The following is a 22,484-nucleotide window of genomic DNA, read 5'->3' on the forward strand; positions in this document are numbered from 1 at the left end:
TGACATTTTGCTCCTCCCTGTCAAAACACACATCTATTGCTACCAGGCTTGTTGTATTTTGGGAAAATCTCCAATCTCAGTGGCTTCACAATGGTTTCCGTAGAGTAGTGGTCATCACGTTTCCCGAACACGCGAAAGGTCCTCGGCTCGAAACCAAGTGGAAACAGCACTGCTTTCAAAGTCTACCTGAGACAACTTTTTGCTGACCCTTGCCTTGATCAACAAAGACTCGGATGGATGGACTTTGACAACCAGAACTGGATTTAAAGTGCTTTTTCTGTATTTGTTAAACAGATATTTTGGAGATGGCTCCGAAATGGTAGATGGGTTTTAGTATAGTGGACAGTATCTCCACCTGTCACGCGGAAGACCGGGGTTCGATTTCTTGATGGGGAGCTCTTCCCTCTTCTGTGCCCATGGGACCTTCATATCTGGTCCTTTCAGTGACACACCTCTTTTGAAAACACATCAGCTCAATTTGGGAAAATCTTCAACCCTGGTGTGTTTCTGTAGTGTAGCGGTCATCACATTTGCTTCCCACGCCAAAGGTACTCGGTTCTAAAGCGAGTGGTTTGCTTCCACAGTGTTTGTGAGCCATTAAACGACTGTATGTCAACTGATCGCCATGAGAGACTGATCAGGGGAGCTTTTTCCTCTTCTGTGCCCATGGGACCTTCATATCAAAACTGGTCCTTTCTGTGACACACCTCCTTTGAAAACACATCAGCTCAGTTTGGGAAAATATTCATCTTCAAACTTCAAAACTGGTCCTTTCTGTGACACATCTCCTTTGTGTTTCTGTAGTTTAGCTGTCATCACATTTGCTTCACACGGCAAAGGTACTCAGTTCTAAAGCAAGCAGAAACAAGTTTGCTTCCACAGTGTTTGTGATTGATTAAACGACTGTATGTCAACTGATCCCCATGAGAGCCTGATCAGGGGAGGTCTTTCCTCTTCTGTGCCCATAGGACCTTCATATCAAAACTGGTCCTTTCTGTGACACACCTCCTTTGAAAACACATCAGCTCAGTTTGGGAAAATCTTCAACCCTCGTCCCTTTCCCAAAGTTTCCGTAGTGTAGTGGTCAAAAGCAAACTTTCAAAGTCTCCATGAAACAAATTTTGCTGACCCTTATCTTGATAGACAAAAACTGGATTTGATGAACCTATTCTGGATTTGTTAAATAGAGAAGTCAAAGAATGACAAACATTGTAATTCAGTGGCAAACCAATGTGGTACGAGTCAGTAAATTAATAAGGAGAATGAATTCACTATTTGAAGAAAAGTGCTCCAACTTACTTTGAGAAGTACAGTACGACAAGTTCTCCTCACTGCTGTTCCAAGCGTAAAACAGCGCCCCCAAAATCCTACTTGTGGTCAAAAATATATTACATCCACAGTGGGAAACACTACATAAGAGAATGCCTTGGAAAAGTTAATGAAGTTAGGGACTACTATCCGCGGTGCTAGTACAGAAGACTGGGCTTCGATTCTGCAATAGGAAACTCATTACTTTTCTGTGCCCATGGGTCCTTCATATCAACATGTGACCTTTTGCTCCTTCCTGTCAAAACACACATCTATTGCTACCAGGCTTGTTGTATTTTGGGAAAATCTCCAATCTCAGTGGCTTCACAACGGTTTCCGTAGAGTAGTGGTCATCACGTTTCCCAAACACGCGAATGGTCCTCGGCTCGAAATCAAATGGAAACAGCACTGCTTTCAAAGTCTACCTGAGGCAACTTTTTGCTGACCCTTGCCTTGATCAACAAAGACTCGGATGGAAGGACTTTGACAACCAGAACTGGATTTAAAGTGCCTTTTCTGTATTTGTTAAACAGATATTTTGGAGATGCCTCAGAAATGGGAGACAGGGTCCTCGTTAGTATAGTGGACAGTATCTCCGCCTGTCACGCGGAAGACCGGGGTTGATTCCCTGATGGGGAGCTCTTTCCTCTTCCTCTGGGACCTTCATATCTGGTTCTTTCTGTGACACACCTCTTTTGAAAACACATCAGCTCAATTTGGGAAAATCTTCAACCCTGGGGTGTTTCTGTAGTGTAGCGGTCATCACATTTGCTTCCCACGCCAAAGGTACTCGGTTCTAAAGCGAGTGGTTTGCTTCCACAGTGTTTGTGAGTCATTAAATGACTGTATGTCAACTGATCGCCATAAGAGCCTGATCAGGGGAGCTCTTTCCTCTTCTGTGCCCATGGGACCTTCATATCAAAACTGGTCCTTTCTGTGACATACCTCCTTTGAAAACACATCAGCTCAGTTTGGGAAAATCTTCAACCCTTTCCCAAAGTTTCCGTAGTGTAGTGGTCAAAAGCAAACGTTCAAAGTCTCCATGAAACAAATTTTGCTGACCCTTATCTTGATAGACAAAAATCAAATAGATGGGAACCCAGAACTGGATTTGATGAACTTATTCTGGATTTGTAAAATAGAGAAGTCAAAGACTGACAAACATTGTAATTAAGTGGCAAACCAATGTGGTACGAGTCAGTAAATTAGCTTCTGCGATCCTCAGCTGTGCAATTGCTGTTGCAATTGTTCAAACTGTTCAAACTGTAGATCATATTGTGTCTTAGTCACTTAATCTGACACACCCCAGATAGATAGATAGATAGATAGATAGATAGATAGATAGATAGATAGATAGATAGATAGATAGATAGATAGATATCACTGTAACACCTATTAATAGATACATTTTTACCTTGTTACATTACAATAAGATCAACTTGAATGTTAGCTAAATTAGCCGCAATCTAATCGAACGTTCATGTTTCTGTAAACTGTCGACAACTTCACGTAGCATAACTTAAGCCAGTTGTTAATAAAATAAAAATCATACCTATGAGTAAGGATGATTTTGGAGATGCCTCCGAAATGGGAGACGGGGTCCTCGTTAGTATAGTGGACAGTATCTCCGCCTGTCACACGGGGGCCAGCCGCGTATAGTTGTAACGCACTGACAGCCAATGAAATTGCAGCACCTATTGAGAGGGCGGGGTCCAGCCACTGTCCATGGTTCTGAATTGACCTGTCCCTGTCCAAGGTATTAAACAACTGCATCGCTTTTTCAAATTTCCCACAACAGATAGGTTAAAACAACATTTCAGTCTAAAATGTGCACCACATTCTTTTTATAGACATTTTTATCAAGGAAGGCCTTAAATATATAGCATATTTATATAGCCTTGTAATATATGTAAACAAATTTTTTGCGTGCATATACAATTTTTTTTACAAATATATACAACAAAACTACATTACACTGCAAAAATCACATTTGTAATCAAGTTAACATTCAGTTGCAATTGAACAACCATCCATTTGACATGCTATTCATATTGAAAATAAACTGACCATGGGAAATCAAGACAAACAACAAATTTACTTAAACTTAAACAAAGTCTATTAAACACACTTAAACATATACCTTCTACAGAACTTGGATTTCTGCAGCTATTTCTTCCTCTTTGCTGCCCAACTCTCCTTTTCCATTAAATTAAATGGTGAGGCCTTATACAAATCCAGGATTCTCACTGGACAGTATATGTACTTTCCAGCCACCCCTGGAATGTGCACACTGTTTGGCCTTTGCTTTGAGTTCAGTTCCCTGAGTTGGTGGATTCTCTGACAGTTTCTGCTTTTTCTACGCTGCTTTTTCCCCCACTCTCTGCTTTATGAGCTCCAGTTCCCCACAAGGGCGTGGGCGGATTAGTCAGGCCCTCTGCAGAATATGCTTAGAAGACCTTTGTGGAGGGGCCCTTGCTGATAAAAGTGCTGGACTGAAGAACTATCACTTATGTAGCAGGACTTGGGTTTGCCACATGAGAGGCATGTGTTTGTTTGCCAGGGTTTATATTCCTGTTGCACCAATGTTTCCTGTGCATTTTTCTGGAATGTCTGCTGGGGGACAGGACATGTGTCTGGTGGACTTCCAATTGCAGGTGGTAGTTGTTCTCAGTAGTTCTCTCTGTTAAAGTTTGCCACATCTTTTGTCGTAGTACACTCTTAGAAATGAAATGTTGATTTTACTTAACCAAGTTATGTCAACCGGTCGCACAAAACTGTGTTATTTAAATCAGAAAAGCAAATCACTGTTAATGTGAACAACACATTTTAAATAAATCTAACTTAATATTCTTACTTTAAAGCTACATGACATTATTATATTGCATAAACATAACACTATTATGTTGGATTTACGGACACCACTTTAAGTTAACTTAATATGATTGAGTTCAATTAACTTAACACAAATTAACATTATTGATGTGGTAGGTTTGTGTTAATGCAACACACTAGTTGTACTGGCTAAATCAACAAAGTTAAATAAATACAATTTAAGTTACTTAATTTCACTTGAGCCTTTATTATACTTTGGCAACAGTGGGACTATTACACATAACATGTGTACAATGTTGTAATATGTCTGTGTGCAGTGTACACACATTCAAACAAAAATGAAAATATACTTATAGTAAAGTATAGGGACATCATGTCACTCTTTTAACCCCACACCTGATAAAATCCACATTTTGTTGAACCATCTTAGTTTTATAGTTAACGTTAACATTTGGTTAACTACAAACTGGTCAACCTATGTCAACCAGTTATGTTTACTGAAAATGTCAAAAAACAAACAAACAAAAAGAAACACTCAGTCGTCGATATAAAAACATAGGTACATCCATAAATCTTCACCACAAAAAAAAAAATCTTCACCCAAAAAAAAGGATGCGCTGGTCAACCTGGAGGTTATGTTTACTGAAAATGTCAAAGTCTGTGCTTTGTGATATAGGCAGCTCTGCTGAGGGTGAAATGAAATGTACTTCAACAAACAGCCTTTAACATATGCATGGATATAACTGTCTCTGAACACCATGACCATGAGTGTCAGGTAAGAAAACAAATCAAATCAACAAATCCTCAAAATGGCAGAACGAAACAGGTTTACTCAAACATATGTATAATTAATGTATATTTTTTATTAATGTTTTCCAGTTTCTTCAAAGAATAAGACTTATGGACCCCCGTTTCCGCCACTTGGGGGATAAAAATTGCCAGATACCAAGTCAAAATTATGAGATAGAAAGTTAGAATTATGAGATAAAAAGTCGAAATTATGAGAAACAAAGTCATAATTATGAGATAAAAAGTTTAAATTATGAGATACAAAGTCAGAATTATGAGATTAAAAAGTCGAAATTATGATATAAAAAGTCAAAATTATGAGATAATATCTCATAATTATGAAATTAAAAAATGTGTACTTTATATACCACCCAAAAAAGTCCAATTTGTTTTAACTTATTTGGCGGACAGGCCGGATGTGGAATTGAAGTGTAAAAAAAAGTGTGCAAATTTATTTTCATACAGATTATATACCACTCTCTTTATACACTGTTATGTAGTGCATTTATTTTTGTGAAAAGTGAAACTATAACAGCTGGTTGTTGTGTGTGAATGCATATTGTAAAAAAACATTTTTTTTTTTACCCTGCCTAAACAAAGAGCATCTAACTTAACCAGCAGAGGTCACCATCACCCACAGTCAAGACTGACACTGACAAATTCCAATAATAATATTAAAAATCATTTGAAAATTAAAACTTGTGATTAAGTTATGACAACTTCAGTGTCGATATTTAGCCATAAGGTGGCGCCCGCATCCACCCAGGGATTTATTATGTTTTGTCTTATAGCCTATAACCCTGTATGATTTGGGATACAAATATGCTGAGAAATAGATCTATAGTATGTAAACTGTCTCATGACAGGTCATCTGGAATACAAAGCAAGGAGTGATTCTTATTATTAGCCTGCAGTGTCTTTTCTAAATTCTGTACTTGTAACCATATACTGTATATTATATATATATATTCAAAATGTGTTAATTAAATGTCTCTGCCATTTTTGGAAAAGTTGTTGCTGAATTGTCATAATTACACATCATAGCAACAAGATAATTTGAATGTAAGCGATCCAGACAGGTTTCTGAATATTAACATGACAACAGTGTTTAAAAAGCTAAATTTTTTAATATTAATTAGCAATATTGAAAGCTATGGTTGATTGTCATAACTCACCTTGTACTTCTTAAAAAGGTTGTCAGGCTCTTCATTTAAGTAGACGCATAATGCTTCAAGTATGCATTGTCGTCTTACTTCAATGCTTGGATTCTGTGGGAGACCAAAAACATAACTTTTACCAACTCTTTTTAAAATAACTAATGGTTTTAGATTTACTAATTAAAGTGACAAACAGGATATTGAATAATGAAATATAATTAGAAATTGTGTTAATGATGCTCATGAGTTCATTCTTTTATAATACTACATTTGATTATGATCTGGCTGTTACGCTTTCCCTTTAAAGGGAAAGCCGAGATCTTAAGTGTGTACCCGAATGCAGAGCAGGACAAAGGCAGGTATATATGTATAGAAAGATATTTATTATAACAAATAATAAATACTAGTTGACAACAATAGCCGATAACGGTATGTGCAATAGATATATATATATATATACGTGTGTATATATATATATATATACATATACATGTGTGTGTATATATATATATATATATATACATATACATGTGTATGTATATATACATATACGTGTGTGTGTATATATATGTATATATATGTGTATATATATGTGTATATATATACATGTGTTTATATATATGTGTATATATATGTGTGTATATATATATATATATATACACACATATATATACACATATATATAAACACATGTATATATATACACATATATATACACATATATATACATATATATACACACACACGTATATGTATATATACATACACATGTATATGTATATATATATATATATATATACACACACATGTATATGTATATATATATATATATACACACGTATATATATATATATATACACACGTATATATATATATATACACGTATATACATATATATATATATACACACGTATATATATATATATACACGTATATACATATATATATATATATACACGTATATACATATATATATATATACACGTATATACATATATATATACACGTATATACATATATATACACGTATATACATATATATATATATATACACGTATATACATATATATATACACGTATATATATATATATACACGTATATATATATATATATATACACGTATATATATATATATATATATACACGTATATATATATATATATATACACGTATATATATATATATATATATACACGTATATATATATATATATATATATATATATATACACGTATATATATATATATACATATATATACATACGTATATATATATATATATATATATACATACATATATATACATACGTATATATATATATATATACATATATATATATATATACACGTATATATACACATATATACACATATACACATATATACACATATATATATACACATATATATATATACACATATATATATATATATACATATATATATACACATATGTTGTGGCAATTGTTTGTCTGAGATGTCTGATGTGGAAATAAAGTTGGATGAAAAAGCAACTGGGCTGTAGCGTCGGTTTATTCTTTGCAAAGAGAGAGACAACAGAAGACAACCGTTCTGAGGCAAGTCTAAGATGGCTCTGAAAAGGATGAGAGAAAAACCTGCAGATATATTGTTGTGGCTCTATGCTGTGTGCAGCTGGTTGACCTTGGACCCCAGACTGGTCTGTTCTGTGTAAGAGCTGTATAGGTGTAATAAAATGTGCCAAGAGGATTATGTGTATTAAGATTTAAGTGTTAGGGAGGTGTGCATGTATGAATGGGGTACCTGTGTGAAGGAATGTGTATGTATGTGTGTGCTAAAGATAAAAATGTATATCTGTGTGTGTTTGCTAAAGAGAAAATGTTATTTTGCCAAGACAATTCCTCCCTTTTGATTATATATAATCAATAAGCTAATGAAAAATAACATTTTCATAAACATATTACAATTATAAACTTACCATGATTACACAAGCAAATCAATGAAACACCACAATAAAAAATCGTCTTCATATTGATTAAAAATTATCATCGTATTGAAAGTAATCAAACATAATAATGAAATAATGAAACTCATTATCTAAACATAATAATAGAAATCATGATCATGATCAATGCATTGTCCAATGCAAACTCAAACATCATAAAAAAACATCACTACCATATGTGATTAAGACTGGCAACGATAATTTATGAAGGTACACATCCTTAAAAGTAATAAAAACGTATTCCAGTATATGAACCTTTCAACTAATTTACTAAAATATAAGTAAAAATTAGTTGATTAAGTTTAAAGCAGATTGTAAAAAGATAACATTACCACACCGTCCGGTGTGGCCCTATTACAGAACCAGTCTCTGAAGTCAAGAATTAATAATTCAAGTCATTATTTTCATAGTCGTAGTCTTCCCAATCATAGTCAGAGTCGTATCGTCGTCCGTGGTTCAGAGGACCAGTTGGAACAATGTCAATCAGTCCGTGGGTCAAAGGAATGGCTGGAGTGGGAATTTCAATGGTGACGTTATTGACGATGTTATTTGTGGGCTGGGGTTTGTCCGAGGCCTTCATGTAAAAGGAATGGGTAATCCACCCACTCACAAGAGATTTAAGGCAGGGAACAAGGCAACAAAAGATAACGCACAGAGGAATCAAGATAGGAAAGACGAGGCTAGCAAGACCTGTGACCCATGAATTACCCCATGAGGTCAACCAGGCCAGGAAGGAGTCGGGGACAGGCTGAGGTGGTTTAACGAAATAGCGCATCTGGGTAACAACAGATGTCAGATTATGGTAGTTGTCAGGAATGTAGAAACAACACTGTGAGTCTAACATCTTACAAACCCCCCCTCTATCTGCTGTGAGGATATCCAACACAAGCCTGTGCTGGACGACGGCTTCACGAATATGTGACTGTTCCTCATTAAGCATAGTAACTGCATCCTCAGTTTCGTTAGCCAGCGCTACTACTTGATGTGCTACACCATTAATTTTTGTCAGGGCAACCGCTACACCGAAAGAAGCTATGAAAGATAAACCCACAGCTTCCCCAGGGGTTGACCAAGGGTCAGTTGCTTTGTAGCCGTTGTACCATACTGAGTTGAGAGATCGTTTTTGGCGATTATTGGGAGGTATTTCTTCCTCTGGGTGTGGATGTGGATGTATAGTGACTCCAGAAGTAACCATAGCAGGATAACAACATCCTGTCCAAGACTTGGGCAGAGTATGATACGCTTTCCTGCCACAAATCCACATCATCGCTCCAAATGAACCAAATGGTGGAGTAAAAGGACAGGGAAAAACAGAAGTGCTGTTTCCTAGGGCACAAAGTGTACCTTTATCAGTAGTGCTTATCAAAACAGAAGTGTTACATGCACTCCAACCAAGAGAAACTGAGCCCACTTTTGAGCAGAGGCATGTGTCGCCCCGTTTGCGGGGAACAGACAATGACATGAATGAAGTGGTTGATTTAGGGTCAGTGCATGTCCAATTTGGGTGTGTAGAAAAAAATACTGGCAATTTGTGATCAGTTACATCTATCATAACATGTCCTAAATAGAGCAGTGACGCCATGGCTGTAGGGATAGAACACTCTCCAGAATAGGGAACATTTAGCAGACTTGACTCATACATGCTATGTGTGAGCGGGGTCATGTGCATTCTGGCTCCAACATGTTGACAGATCCAGCAATTTGTTACGTCTAATGTCTTAGCTTGCAGTAGAGATAGGGCACATGCAGTGTTATCATGACATTGAGCTAAGGCAACTCTAGCTTCAACATGAGGTGGATCATAAGGTAAAAAGTCATCCGTTAGTCCGTCAGATGAAAGTGAGCTAAATAGAAGGTCAGTCGGTTGGTCAACAATTGGTTCTCTGATTGATTCGGTAGGTGTACGATAGTGATGATAATCATCATAATCAGGTTCTCTCTCCAGCTTCCGTATGCGTTTACGCTGCTCAGTAGCAGAAGCTGGAAAAGTAGAGGCTCTCTTGGTGCGATTAACATGTCGGGGGTGAGTGTCAAAAGTAGTCACATGGTCAGGAACATCAACATCAACATCAACATCAACATAATTTGAATCTTCAACAACATGATGGTTTTCCATCCACAGTATAGGAAGTACACACATCAAAAACAGAATCGCTACACAAACCAAAATCTCTCTCAGGCCGCAAAATTGCTTGAAGCGACGCCATGGCGACTGTCTGCGCTGCCAGGGATGCTGTTGTGGTTCCATCGGTGAAGCAACGTTGGTTACACCGTGTGTGTGTAGGTGTAACTCGTCAGTATTGTGTATTCTCTCTGTGTTATTCAACGGCGCTGACAGTACCCTTGTCTTTTGGGGTTTCAGTGAGAGGGACGTCGCAGTGCGGTGTGGTGTTAGCACTGAAAGGGCGTGAATCAATCTTCTTGCAGTGCGTGGCGTGGATCCAGGTAGCTCTTTCAGCTATTTTCACTGCTGTGTGCGTAGTCAGTAATACCTGAAATGGTCCTTGCCACCGCCTTTGCTTCCAGTGCTTTCGTCGAAGTTCTCTGATGAGAATCCAGTCTCCAGGTTCGATGTTGTGCAGTGGAGTTGATGCTGGCTTTGGCAGAGCAGTTTTCACCTGTTGAGAAACTTGAGATAATACAGAGGACAAGTTTTTGCAATAGTTCAACATTGCATCTTCACATTGGTCAGTGGAGGGCAGAGGTCGTTTTGGTGGAGCCACTCCTAAGGAGGGCGGTCGGCCGAAAAGAATTTCAAATGGACTCAAATTTGTTCTGCTCCTCTTCCTCATTCTCATGTAAGTGAGGACGAGAGGGAGTGCTTTTATCCAAGTAAGCCCTGTGTCTTCACAACACTTAGTCAGTTTGCGTTTGAGAGTGCCATTTTCTCTTTCCACTGCCCCTCCACTGGCTGGATGATAGGCACAGTGCTTTCTGACGTCTGTGCCTAGGAATTTACACAGCTCATCCAGCATTACATTTGCAAAATGTGTACCATTGTCGCTACTGATCCTTGTGGGAATTCCCCATCTTGGAATTATCTCAGTTAGCAGGGCTTTAGCCACTGCAGCACCACTTGCATGTTTAGATGGAAAAACCTCAACCCATTTTGACCACATGTCCACCATGACCAGGCAGTATTTCTTTCCCTCTGCTGGATTTAGTTCAATGAAATCCATCATAAGGTGATCAAATGGTCGTTCTGGTGGTGGGTGTGCAACCTGTTGTTGTTTAGGGACCCTGCCTGGATTGTTAGTGGCACAGATGATGCAGGAACGGCAAAACTTATCAGCATAGCTGGAAAAACCCTTTGAAAACCAATGCTCGTTTAGCATTGAAGCCATCCCTCCCTTTGACACATGATCCAATCCATGTGTCAGTTTTGCAAAATATGGGAAGAAATGTTTTGGGAGACAAGGCTTATCATGGGGCCCCCTCCACACACCGTCGCTGTGAACGGAAGCATCGTTAGATTCCCACAAAGTCTTTTCAGCAGGTGTGGCAAAAGATTGCATTTCAGACAGTGAATCTGTGTGAGTGTCGACTGGAATACAAACAAAACGATTGTTTTCGTGAATTGGGAGCAGAGCCGCGGCCTTGGCTGCCGCGTCTGCAGTCGCATTCCCAAGAGACACAGGATCCTTGCCACCTGTGTGAGCGGAACAATGGCAGACAGCAATGAGCAAGGGCAACAAAATGGCTGCCAGTAGGTCGGAAACAAGCACATGGTTACGAATCGGTGACCCTGAGGAGGTTAAAAAATGTCTTTCTTTCCAAAGAGCACCGAAGTCATGTACAACGCCAAAAGCATAACGTGAATCAGTGTAAATAGTGACAGTTCTTCCATCAGCTATTTTACATGCTTCAGTTAAAGCAATCAGTTCTGCTGCTTGAGCAGACAGATGAGAGGGCAAAGCTGCAGATGTCAACACTTCAGATTGTGAACAGACAGAGAATCCAACTCTGTTCTGTCCAACGTCATCACGTGATGCTGAACCATCTACAAAAAGAGTCATGTCAGGGTTAGTCAAAGGAACGTCCTTTAAATCTGGTCGAGGAGTGCACACCTGTGAAACAGCAGAAACACAGTCATGTTCTTCTCCATCACCTGGGACAGGAAGAAGTGTAGCAGGATTAAGTACAGTACATCTTTTAACTGTAATGTTAGGCAGGTCAAGCAACACAGTTGAATATCTGAGCCAGCGAGCTGTGGATAGATGTGAGGTTTTCTTGTTCCAGGAGCAGGAGAGACACAGCATGGGGAACAAGAAGTGTTAAATCAGAATAACCCACAATGTCCCTTGAAGCCAGTACAGCTTTCTCAGCTGCAGCTACTGCTTTGAGACATCTGGGAAGTGCAGCAGCAACAGGATCAAGTTTTGATGAGAAATATGCTACAGGCCGTAGTTTTCCCCCATGTGTTTGCATAAGGACAGAAGTCATGCAACTGTCCTTGACATCCACAGTTTGCGTGAATGGCTTGCTCGGATCAGGCAATCCCAAAGTGGGAGAAGTTTGGAGAGCTAATTTCATATTAAGAAATGCCTCCTCAGCTTCAGGATTCCAGGTCAATCTGGCATGCGCATGCATTTTGGTGACAGTTGTGAGGTCACGCAGTGGTTTGTCCAAAACAGCATAATTAGGAATAAAAGTCCTGCAATATGAGCTCATCCCTAAAAATGACATCATTTGTTTTTTTGTTTGTGGTTTTGGAATTTTCTGAATTGCCTCAATGCGTTTTGCAGACAATGTTTTTCCTTGGGCAGTGATCACGTGACCTAAGAATGAAACTTCCGGTCGACAGAACTGAAGTTTAGACAGGCTTGCTTTGTGGCCTTCTGCTGCTAAGTGCTGTAGCAGAGCGATGGTATCTGTTAGACACTGTTCGTGTGTGGGGCTGCAGATCAGTAAATCATCAACATACTGCAGGAGAGCAGAGCCAGGACTGAGAGTGAGTGAATCAAGACTTCTCTTCAGACTGCTGTTGTAGATGGTTGGACTCTCACAATAACCCTGACACAAACGTGTGAAAGTGTAACTTTGACCCTCAAAGTTAAAAGCAAACCAGAATTGACTGTCTTTGTGAACAGGGACACTGAAGAATGCGTTTGACAGATCAACAACAGAAAACACTGATGAATTCTGAGGAATCTGTGACAAAATTGTGTAAGGATTTGGGACGTATGGAGCTCGTGGTTGCACTGCAGCATTCACAGCCTGCAAATCCTGCACAAAACGCCATTCTGTGGGTTGTCCTTCGTCTCTGATTTTTTTTACAGGAAAAATTGGTGTGCGTACAGGAGATTTGTCACATGGAATTATTATTCCTGCCTCCAGTAAAGATTCAAATACTGGTTTAATTCCTTCAATAGCCTCTTGTTTGAGAGGATATTGCTGTTGGCATGGTCTGTAGTGTGATTTAGGAATGATAGTGACAGGGTCACAATTTTTGATTAAGCCAACATCATATTTGTGTTTTGCCCACAGTGATTGTGGGACTTTTGCCAATTCAGGAATTGCATCAGCCTCTTCCATTGAGAGAAATTGACGAGAGAATGACGTCATTTCACTTGGAACGAGCTTCAGTCTGCGTTTTGCCTCAGTCGTAACTGTGTATGCAGCTCTGAAAAAGTCACATGACGCAGAATACTGTACACCATGTTCATTCACAGGCTGCCAATCACATGCCTGTTTACATGTGGAAGCTTTGATGTCCACATCTTTCCAATCACTGTTCTCATGTCGAGAGAGAGAAATGTGTGGTGTTACAGTAGGGTCACAAAACAAAGCCATTTGTGATGTCGTAGGATCAACAAGCAGGAAGCTGTTATGAGAGTCCCAGCACAATGTGTGTGTTCCAATTATATCAGCAGTGTGTTCATTTAAACTCTCTTCCAGGTTGATGTCATTAGTCTCTGTGACATAAGCAATGCAACGTAAATCCTGGGGATCTGCAAACACTGTGTGTGTGGGTGAAACACATGCACATGCATTACCAATCATAGCTTTGCATGCAGATTCATCTGTGAGTTTCCATTCATACTCGAACCATGGTTCACAAGCTTGCAGACTGACAGCATTTAGACTTAAGTTGTTACTTAAATCTGTGGTAGAGTGGACTTCAACACCAGCCGGCGTTGAGAGGAGTGAAATGCCCAAATCACACATCAAATCTCTGGCCAATAAATTTACCGGACAAATAGCTGACAACAAAAATGGATGAAAACATGAATTTTTGTCACTGATGCATTCAAGTGGAATGGTGAAATCTTCTTTCACACATCCACCAGTTGCTGATTGAATGAAAGTGTGTTTGCCGCTTAGTCTAGGGGTGTCATTTTCAAATTCAGTTATCTTCAAACACGAGTGTGTTGCACCAGAATCAACCAAAAACTCAATATCTTTACCATCGACATTCAGTGTACACGCAGGAAATTTTCTTGCGTTACCTTTGGCGTACAGAGCATAAACACCTATGTCAGGATCAGTCAGAGGTTTAGCAGCTACGTGTGTCATCAGTGTATGTGTATCATCATCAGTATCTGTAGCAAGCTTTTCTTCACCGCATGAGCGTGCAAGTGTGTGTGTGGGTGCATGACCTGTCTCCGGTGTGTCTGCAGGCTTGTCATCCACTGGGCCTCCCTCTCCGCCGTCCACCACCTCCAGTCATTGTGAATGTGAATGAAATTGTTGTGGCAATGCAGGAAACGAGCCCTGGTTGTGACGGTAGTCACCTCTCCTTTGATCCACTGTCGCACCTCCTCGTCTCCGATTTCCACAGTCTTTGGCCCAATGGCCTTTTCCCCCACAGACAAAGCAGATGTCGCGGCCAACGTCAGGTTGAAATGACTGACGCTGATTTTGATTGTCTCTGTCTCTTTTGTAATTGTTGTAAGGCCTTCTCTTGACCTGTTGGTTCTGAAACCCCCCCTGTCTGTTCTGATGATGGGGTGGTTCAGATTGAAACAAAGATGTGATGATCTCTTGCATCTTTTTGTCTCTTTTTTCTTCTTTCTTTTCTTCTTTCTGCTCCAGCATCTTTACCTTTTTCTCCTCGGCCAGCTCCTCCGCGTGTTTCGCATGAATCAGCAGGTCTTTCAGGCGTGCTTGTCTGAATTGCACACATGAGGTTTTCACTGCATTTTCTAGGTCTAGTCGAAGTCCATGCAGGAAGGTACCACAGACATACCCTTCCCACGTTCCTTTTACTTGGTCTTCTTCGTAATTTAACGGACAGGTCATATTACTGTACATTTTGAATGCCTGTCTGAGACGAGTAAAATACGTGTCAACATTTTCGTTCTTTCCTTGTACACATTCCATTAATTTAACCATGTCAACCACATGTGGACATGCATCCATTACGATCTTGCCGATTTCCGTTATTTTATCGACATATGGTTCGTTGGCGTTATTTTCCCAGTCGCTGTTCTCACATCTTTCTCTGCCCACTAGATGTGGCAACACTTTGTGAAACAACGAAGTGCTCAGCCGTGCCTCCAACATGCGTCTGATTTCAGGCATTGCAGGCCTGAACTCAGCACAGAACGCCAAGAACTCTGTGTTGAAGGCAGCACCCCCTCCTTCAGCTGGATCAGGCAGACGCTCAGCTGCTGATAAAATTTCTCTCTGCCCCCATGGACGATAAACCAGCACAGGGTGTCTATCGTCCTGTCCAGCCACTTCTATCATCGGGAATTGATTTGCTGCTTCATTAGGCATTACCATGGTTTTATAGGTACAGCCTCCTCTCGTGACCGATGGTTCCTCTTTTCCGACAATTTGTGGAGGAATGGGTCCATATGCCCCCTGTGGTTCTTCTCCGTACGCTGGTGGATGTGGAATCATGACAGGAATCACGTGCGCGCCCTGTGGTTGTAGAATCACATGCCCGATCTGCTGCTGAGCCACTGGTGGTTGTTGTTGTCGTCGGGGTGGACAGGCGTCGAGGTCGGGATCCAGCGGGTGACGCGCCAGCAGTGTGAGCTGTGGATAAAGTGCAGAAGAGACAGGCTGCGAGTGCGTGTTTTCATGTAACATATCAGGCATTTTCTTTGTCACAGATCCCATTCTCTCAGAAAATTTTTCCTCAAATTTTTCCTCTATCCATTTTCCCTTTTTGTCCTCCTCATATTGAGCTTTTAATGCAGCTTCAAATTTCCATTTTGACAATTCTTCCAATTGGTCACTTATTTTCACCACTTTGTTTCCCCTTAACCATCTCTTTCTTAGGAGATCTTCCCGTTTTTCTTCCAACTCCTTTTGTAGAACCCCAATTATTGTTAAATTCAATGAACCATTCTCTGGGAACCCATATTCCGTGCTCCAGCCGTGCAATGGATTAACGCTTCTCTGTCCCCATTTCCTTCTCATCAAATCTACCATCGGCCCCTCAGGCTGAGAACTCAATCTGTTCCCCATCTTCCTGAGCTAGGCAGTGATCACTTTTACCTCCCTTTTCACACCCACAGACGTCTCTGTGCTGTACGATCCTTTATCCCAGTTAAAAGGACCAAAAACCCTCTGAAGTATATATTCAGAACCTTGCCTGTCGCAAGTGGAAATTTCTCCGTTGATATTGAGATTACTCTGGGGCACAGAAAATCGCTAATTTTAATTAAAATTATAATTATGATTTAATCTAAATTTCTTTTTGTTTTAGTTTTACAACCTTAATTTTTTAGAAAAAAAATTTTATCTCACCAGACAGTCTCAGGGAAATGCCCCCCTTTGCGTTCGCAGGATCCCTTCGGTGACGATCAGGGAACTTCACGGTCGGCCCTCCTTCGTCTCAAGCAGAGAGGTTGGAGGTTGAGATGATTTTCGTCTCAAGATGATCAGTCACCGTCCGTTCCTTCCCAGACGATCACTCGAGGGATCCCGGACGAGCCCCCAAATTGTTGTGGCAATTGTTTGTCTGAGATGTCTGATGTGGAAATAAAGTTGGATGAAAAAGCAACTGGGCTGTAGCGTCGGTTTATTCTTTGCAAAGAGAGAGACAACAGAAGACAACCGTTCTGAGGCAAGTCTAAGATGGCTCTGAAAAGGATGAGAGAAAAACCTGCAGATATATTGTTGTGGCTCTATGCTGTGTGCAGCTGGTTGACCTTGGACCCCAGACTGGTCTGTTCTGTGTAAGAGCTGTATAGGTGTAATAAAATGTGCCAAGAGGATTATGTGTATTAAGATTTAAGTGTTAGGGAGGTGTGCATGTATGAATGGGGTACCTGTGTGAAGGAATGTGTATGTATGTGTGTGCTAAAGATAAAAATGTATATCTGTGTGTGTTTGCTAAAGAGAAAATGTTATTTTGCCAAGACAACATATATATACACATATACATATATATATACATATATATATATATACATATATATATACACACATATATATATATATATATATATATATATACATATATATACATACATATATATACACATATATATATATATATATACATATATATATACACATATATATATACATACATATATATATACACATATATACACATATATATATATATATATATATACACACATATATATACACATATATATATATATACACACATATATATATATACACACATATATATATATACACATATATATATATACACATATATATATATACACATATATATATATATACACATATATATATACACACATATATATATATATACACATATATATATACACACATATATATATACACACGTATATATACATATATATATACACACGTATATATATATATATACACACGTATATATATATATATATATATACACACGTATATATATATATATATATATACACGTATATATATTGTTACGTGCCAACCAGCCAGAGGGCTGGAGTGTGGATGCGTGTGTGCATTTCTGCTTCCCCCCCCCTTCCCTCCTTTCTGTTTTCTTCCCAGGTGCTAACAACCTGAGTGGCATCCACCTGGGAAGCTCAGTTCCCCATTAAGAGTTGGCCAATCGGGGATGGACTGGGCCAAGTCATAAGGGCCTGCTGACAGGATCTCGCTCTCTCTGTCTTGCCCTCATGATTGCTGTCTGTGAACTTTAGTTTTGACTCATTGTGATTCTGTGGTGGGTAGATTTGGTGCATTAGGTAAGTTGGGTACCCTACATTTTTACATCACGTAGGTATATTTCTGTTAAGCACACTAGGTTTATTGGTTGGTGCCACACATGTATTTTTTGATAAAGACTCTTTGTAGATGATTAAGTTAGGCCTTTGTTTTTTGATTTTGTGTGTTGTAAGTTAGGAGTAGTCAGGCCTTGTTTTGTTCTTTTGATTTCAATGATTTGGCACCTACCACTTCAGCCCATTTCTCCCACCATTTTCTGTTTCACAAACTTTTGTTGAACCCTTTTGATGAATTTGGAAATAAAGCTTTAATTTAATTCCACACCACGTTGACCTGCAGATCTTTTGGTTGTTGTGTTGCTTTCCTGATGAGGGGTTAGTTGGGACGTAACAAATGGGGGCTCATCCGGGATATTTTCCTTCCCTGAGCTAAATAATCAAAGTTTGTTGTTCATTGTTGTGTGGGATTATTTTCAGCATGAGTTTAAAGTTACAAGACTTCATTGATAACCCTAGCTTTGAAAAGATAGATTCATGCCGAAAGGATGATTTATTGGGTATTGCAGCACACTATGAAATCCCTGTAAAAAAATATGATGTTAAAAAAGAAATTAAAAATATAATTCTGAACAAGTTAATTGACTTAAATGTCCTAACGGTTAGCTCAGCCCAGCCTAGGCATGAGGCTTATGAGGGACCAAATGTTTCTGGGTTGGATGATAAAGGGGAATCTGACACACAGGCCACCCCTCCACAGGACATGGGGGAAAGCCAGGCTATGCCAGCAACTCTGCCTCGTTTTGAGCCTTTCTCCCCAGAGTCCAGTGGGTCCAGTGGGAATACCAGACTCAAGGTTCGCTTAGCCCGACTTCAGCTAGCTGCTCAGGAGAAGGAGTTGGTCCGTAAAGCAGATTATGACCTCAGATTTCAGGTGCGTAAACTAGAGATAGAGGCTGAGAGAGACATTAAGTTACGGCAGCTTGAAGTTGAAGCCTTGAGAATCTCTTCTAGCCAGACTCTTCAATATGCAACTGAAAATTCTGAACCCTTGCATGCAAAAAGTCACAAGCCAACGTTTGACATAAGTAAACATATTGCATTAGTGCCAACTTTTCGGGAGTCAGAGGTAGATTCCTATTTTAATGCCTTTGAAAGGATTGCTACTGCACTAGACTGGCCTCGAGACATGTGGCCTATTCTTCTTCAGTGCAAATTGGTTGGTAAGGCTCAGGAGGTTGTGTCATCTCTTTCATTAAAAGAAAGTTTGCAATATGACATGCTTAAGGAGTCTATTTTGCGTGCCTATGAGCTTGTGCCAGAGGCCTACAGGCAGAAGTTTAGAAACCATAGACGATCAGGTGGACAAACTTTTGTTGAATTCACACGTGAAAAAAGTGTCCTCTTTGATAAGTGGTGTGCCGCTGCTGGGTTTAGTGACGATTTTGAATCTCTTCGTCAGTTGATGCTTGTAGAAGATTTTAAGAACACTCTACCAGAAAAGATGGTGGTGTTTTTAAATGAACAAAAGGTGGCCACGCTTTCCAAAGCAGCTGTGTTGGCTGATGAATTTGTATTGACTCATAAAAATGTGTTTGTGTTTCCGTATCGCCCGGACAGAACATCAGTACTGCGTCCTGTAAGACCTGAACCTAAACACCTTGTTCCTGAGAAGCCTAACTGTCCACCGTCACCTCCTCGGGAGGAACGTGAATGCTTCTTCTGTCATAGGAAGGGTCATATTGTTGCTGATTGTCTTGCTTTAAAACGTAAACAACAGTTCTCTCCGAGCTTGACCACCCCAAAAGGAGTGGGTCTGATCAAAAGTGTTACATCTTCCTATACTCAACTGTCCCTTGATGAAGTTGATGCATGCTTCAAACCATTTGTTTCTAAGGGCAATGTTTCGTTAACTGAAGATCCAAAAGATCAGCAGCAAGTAACAATACTGAGAGATACAGGAGGCTCCCAGTCCCTTATTAAAGAAGGTATTTTACCTCTATCATCTTAGTCCTCATGTCACTCAAGTGTAGTTGTCCAGGGTATTGAAATGGGTTATGTGCTTTCCCCTTTGCATTATGTCTATTTTCAATCTCCCTTGGTCAGTGGACTATTTAAGGTTGCTGTTCTCCCAGTTTTGCCTGTCAAAGGTGTTGATTTCATTCTGGGAAATGACATCGCTGGAGGCAAAGTTACACCAGTTCCAGAAGTACTAGACAGCCCTAGGTTGGACGCCGAGTCGGACAACATCGGCCAGAGATATTCTCATGTCTTTCCTGCTTGTGTGGTTACCAGGGCCTACACAAAGAAATATGGCCCTGACTTGTCTAACTCTGTTCTGTTTGCAGAGCAGGATTCTGAGGCCGTTGTATCGAGGTGTAAAAGTCAACCTGAAATCCACCCTACTCTTCCTAGTCCAGAGTCTGTAAAATTGCCAGCCACTCGAGAGGAGTTCATTGCTGCGCAACAGGTAGATGAAACACTTGCAAAATGTCTCTCTTCTGTTCTTAGTTGGGACGAGGCAAAGTGTATGAAAATGGCCTACATTCTCAATAATGGCCTGCTGATGCGACATTGGACCAGTAATTTGGAGAATGAGGACTGGAGCGCTACTTTCCAAGTTGTAGTTCCCACGTCCTACCGCTCTCAGGTACTGTCCTTGGCCCATGACCATCCCTGGGCAGGGCACATGGGTGTCACTAAGACCTATAACAAAGTTCTCAGGCATTTCTTTTGGCCTGGACTTAAGTCTGATGTTGCTCTTTATTGTCGTACTTGTCATGTGTGTCAAGTAACTGGGAAGCCAAATCAGGTGATCCCTTCTGCTCCCCTCTGCCCAATTCCAGCAATCGGAGAACCATTTGAGAGGGTAATAGTTGATTGTGTTGGGCCATTGCCCAAGACGAAATCTGGTAATCAGTTTCTCCTTACAGTTATGTGTGCTACCACCAGGTTTCCAGAGGCTATCCCTTTGCGGAAAATTAAAGCTCCAGTGATCACCAAGGCTTTGGTAAAATTCTTTTCAGTGTATGGTTTGCCGAAGGTGATTCAGACTGATCAGGGCACCAATTTTAAATCTACTGTGTTTGACCGGGTGCTCAAAACATTATCCATTAAACATTTGATGTCTAGTCCGTACCATCCTGAAAGCCAGGGGGCGCTTGAAAGGTTTCACCAGACTATGAAATCCATGTTACGCAAGCACTGCTTCGAATCACAGAGGGATTGGGATGAAAGTATTCCCCTTGTTATGTTTGTGACAAAATTAAAGGATCGCCTCAAGCTAGCCTGTTCCTTGGCTAAAGATGCCCTGACCTCCTCACAGGTGAGGATGAAGCATCGCTATGACCAGAAGACAGTAACCCACTTGTTCCAGCCAGGTGACAAAGTTTTGATTCTCTTGCCTACACCTGGTTCGACACTCAGCACAAAATTTTCTGGTCCTTATGTTGTAGAGAAAAGGCTCACTGACGTGAACTATGTTATTAAGACCCCGGACCGCAGGAGACGGACCAGGGTGTGTCACGTCAACATGATTAAGCCATACCGTTCCCGAGAGGATGAAAGTGGGTTATCCACAGCCCATGAGGTGAAGATCGACACCTCCCCAATGGCTTCCATCTCAGTGGTGAGCATTCCTGATGAGGGGTTGGTGATGCGTAATGCAACACCACAGGGAGCAAGATTGAGTAATTCAGAAGTGTTGTTGACTTTTCCCCAGTACTTGTCTCATCTTTCTGATGACCAGTGTAATGATGTTGTGAAACTTGTTAATGAATTCCCAAGTTTGTTCAAGGACATTCCATCCCAGACATCTGTTATCACTCATGATATTGTTTTGACTAAGCCTAGGCCAATTAAGCAGCGTGCTTATCGAGCTAGTCCGGCAAAGAGGGGGATGATGAGGAAAGAAGTTGACTATCTTTTGAATAATGGATTTGCTGTGCCAAGTTCTAGTTCGTGGAGTTCGCCTTGTCTTCTCGACATAAAATCAGATGGAAGTCCAAGGTTCTGCACGGACTACCGCAAAGTGAACTCCGTAACTGTCCCAGATGCACATCCGCTACCCCTGATGGATGATGCATTGATGAAATTGGTCAAGCAAAGTATGTGAGTAAATTGGATATGCTAAAAGGGCATTGGCAAGTTCCATTAACTCCACATGCTTCTGATGTGTCAGCATTTGTAACACCAGACAGCTTCCTACAGTACACAGTCATGCCTTTTGGTATGTGTAATGCACCTGCTACATTACAGAGGTTGGTGAACAAGATATTGGGAGATGTTCCGAAATGCAGAGCCTATTTAGAT

Source organism: Microchirus variegatus, assembly GCF_963457635.1.
Source record: "Microchirus variegatus genome assembly, chromosome: 12".
Lineage (NCBI taxonomy): Eukaryota > Metazoa > Chordata > Actinopteri > Pleuronectiformes > Soleidae > Microchirus > Microchirus variegatus.